This window comes from Nicotiana attenuata, unplaced genomic scaffold (genome assembly GCF_001879085.1).
Source record: "Nicotiana attenuata strain UT unplaced genomic scaffold, NIATTr2, whole genome shotgun sequence".
Classification (NCBI taxonomy): Eukaryota; Viridiplantae; Streptophyta; class Magnoliopsida; order Solanales; family Solanaceae; genus Nicotiana; species Nicotiana attenuata.
This window is the reverse complement of record NW_017670895.1, coordinates 200,377-204,108: the sequence shown is the minus strand read 5'-3', so window position 1 is coordinate 204,108 and position 3,732 is coordinate 200,377. Positions and strand designations below refer to the sequence as shown.

General features: G+C 34.5%; 1 pseudogene across 1 annotated transcript; it reads right to left on the bottom strand.

The window, feature by feature from the left end:
* LOC109244297 lies at window positions 1–2,272 on the bottom strand (annotated as a pseudogene). The gene is made up of 3 exons (XR_002070682.1): window positions 2,091–2,272; window positions 1,828–1,941; window positions 1–585 (listed from the first exon to the last, which is right to left on the bottom strand). The product of XR_002070682.1 is annotated as an 8-hydroxygeraniol dehydrogenase-like (transcript).
* Window positions 2,273–3,732: the final 1,460 nt, after the last annotated feature.

The window sequence follows — 3,732 nt, the reverse complement described above, 5'->3', positions numbered from 1 at the left end:
TTAATCAATGGAAGAGTGGTGAACTGCAGAGACAGTGTCAATGATGCCATCAAGCGAGCCCGCTGCAGCCTGTTTACATGTATAAATGAAAACTTACTATTCTTATATCTAAACTCCCGTTTAAGANCAATTGCTTCTTGTTTCTTACTAGCAGATGTACTAATAACAGTCACTCTAGTTCCAAATGCCTTGGCAAATTTCACAGCTATATGGCCAAGGCCACCAAGACCAACAACACCAATATGCATTCCAGGTTTGTCAAGTCCAAAATATTTCAAAGGACTATAAGTTGTGATTCCAGCATTTAGCAATGGAGCAGCTTCCATTGGCAAGTTCTCCGGCCAATGAACCACGTAGTGCTCGTCCGTTACCATGATATCAGAGTAACCTCCATACGTGGTGGTTCCATCGGTGTAAATACCATTGTATGTCATTATATGATCGGGACAGTAAATCTCGAGATTGTTGTCACAGTTTTCACATTTGCGACATGATCCTACCAAACATCCCACACCTACTTTGTCACCAACCTTAAATTTCTCCACCTTGCTACCAATCTCAGTTACCACACCAACAACTTCATATCTGGAACAATTGACAATTTCAAAATATCAGTCGTATTAGATATGAACATGTGATTAAATTGCACTTTCGAATTTGCAAGATGAATAGATAGTTTAGTAGTTCCCGTGTCATCCTTAATTGACATAAATCCGCTATTGATCTCTTGAAAAAGATAAATGCAAATTTAATTATGATTCAATCTTTCTCATTCCATTAAAGAACTCTTAAAATGGAATTAGCGTAACCATTTGCCAAGACAGAAACTTGAATTTTCTCCTATAAACCTTGATTTGGCTTAAGTAGAAACCTTCACGTCAATTAAAAGAAGATGCAACAAAAGGAAAAGTACATGTTTTGCAAGAGTTTAATTTACTGCATTGACGATGTCAAAAATATCTGCACGATAGATCAATTATAATGCAACTATACACTATAGGAAAAAAAGCTTTTTACTGACTAAAAGTCTATGTCGCCCGATATGACGACCTATCTTAAATGTGACGCACTTGTTTACCTTTTGTTGCGAGCTTAGTCGCCGCCAAAAGCTAATAACAAGAAAATTAGATTTTGTGGCGGCTTAGTTCGCCAAAAGGTAAATAATGTGCCACAGGACGCCGCTCCAACCGGCGATATAGACTTTTGGTGGCGACTACAGTAGTCGTCACAGAAGCTCGTCACTAAAAGCTATATGACCTATAGTGATAGATAAATCTATGACAAGAGTGGGTTCCACACCCTCCACTTCTAATCAAAAGGTTGTGAGTTCGAGTCACCCCAAGAGCAAGGTAGGGAGTTCTTGGAGGGAGGTATGCTGAGGGTCTATCGGAAACAGCCTCTCTACCCCAGGGTAGGGTTAAGGTCTGCTACACACTACCCTCCCCAGACCCCACTAGTGGGATTATACTGGGTCGTTGTTGTTGTTGTTCATAGATAAATCTATATGATAAATACTAATAATATTAAGAGCAAGGTGGGGAGTTCTTGGAGGGAGGGATGCTGAGGGTCTATCGGAAACAACCTCTCTACCCCAGGGTAAGGGTAAGGTCTGCGTACACACTACCCTCCCCAGACCCCTCTAGTGAGATTATACTGGATTGTTGCTGTTGATGATAGATAAATCTATATGATAAATATTAATAATCTGATAAAAACGTTAATTACCATGTTATCACAAGTTAGATTACACATCTTTTACACGTCAATGTATACAAGTTAAATTCAAATGCAAATAAATAATTAAAAAGTAAAAGAATGGAAACTAACCCAGGTACCATTGGATATATGCTATCGCTCCATTCATTCTTCAGCTGCTGAAGATCAGAATGACAAATTCCACAATACATAACTTTGAACTGCACATCCTTCTCACCCGTGGCTCTGCACCCATAATTAATCCAAACCAAATTACCCCCATTTTAGAGTTTTCTCTAGCCATAGCACCACTAATAAAACAGAGAAGCTGAATAAATTTAACTAAAAAAAAAAAAAAGCTAACTAAAATTTAGGATAAAATAATCAAATAATACCTTCTTGTAAAGTTGAAAGGAGAAAGAACACCAGAAGCATCTCTAGCTGCCCATCCAAATGCCTTTACTGGGTTTTCATTCTCATATAATTTTGCCATTTTCTTAACTTTTGTTTTTTTAGAGATATAACAACAAATTGAGTACTAATTAATTGCAGTAGGAAATATATAGATAGTAAAGTGGTTGGCTGTGGATATTATGTATATATTGGCCTTTGATATCACCTAAGGGACAATCTTCCTTCGATCTGTGTGGCATATACACGGGACAAATGTGTTACTGCATGGGGTCCGTGTATGATCGCGATTGACCAAACACAGAATAAGAGAAAAGTGAAGAGCCTTCTAAGATATATCATAAATTATCGTGATACACGTGCTTTTGGGCTTAAAGCTGGCGTAGTCGGAGAGACAAGTCTGTGAAATCTATTGGATCAAATCGAATATAACGTGACATGAGCTTGGATTGTGACACAAATAATCACATGACCTATTTTTTTTTAATAGGATTCTAATATATATCAAAAAGGGAAAAAATAAAGGTTATTATATTCCTCTATATAAGTTAATTAGGGCAGGGACGAATCTATATGGGAGGCAATGGGTTCACGTGAGCCTATGCTCCCCTCCCTAAATTATGTATAGCACTTAAATTTTTTTGATTTAGTTTTTGAATAAGCATGTGTGAAGTCATGTACAAGTGGGCACTTTAGCTTAGTGGTCAGCGCGTGCATCTTTAACCCAAAGGCCCGGTGTTCAATTCCTACTTGCTCCTTCAAAGTTTTTAGTTTTATTAAAAGCATGAAAGCTCTTAGTGAAATATCGTTCTTTTTTATACCCCTTTAAAATAGGATTCACACTGGACAAAGTAGTCACATAACTATTTCCTAATATTTAACACTTTGAAATTAACTAAAACATTATTCATTAGAATTTTCCTTATTTGATTGGTCACGTTAGAAATCCTAATAATTAGAACACAAGAATCAAATTATGATTTACTTTCTATAAATATTTACCTTTTAAATTAATGAGCTTTATTTTACCAAAGTTCTGAATTGAGAATATTGCTTCTATATAAGTATTTGTTCATTTTTTTATTTGATATTAAATATCTTTCCCAATAACAACAAAAAATATTTTCTTACCAATTTTGCCTCTTTGTTTCCCTTTCAAACGAAAGTAATTGATATTCTTAAAATTTTAATGGGTAAGTTTTCATTTAACAGCTAAATATATCTATTTTATTTGGTTTAAATGATAAAATTTCAGTCTAAACATTGACAAATTTATCTGAAATAGAAGAAATATACAGTTAAAATAAATAGTCTGTGCACCTAAAAGATATATAAAAAGAAACATTACTTAGTTTGTATTGCATTATTTTGCTTAAAACTTTTTCTTTGACAAAAATAATGGAGCTTTAAGCAAGTATATTTACATATTTTCTCTCCCCAAAAAAATACACAGTTAAAATAAATTGCATGTAAAGGAAAAATAAAAATAAAGTATACAATTGCAACTTCATTATTTTGGTTGTACATATTTTACTAGGCAAAAAAATTACGGAGCTCCAACCAACTTCTTTTACTAATTTGTCTCGAAAATAAGAATATACAATTAAAATAAATAGTCATTTGTCT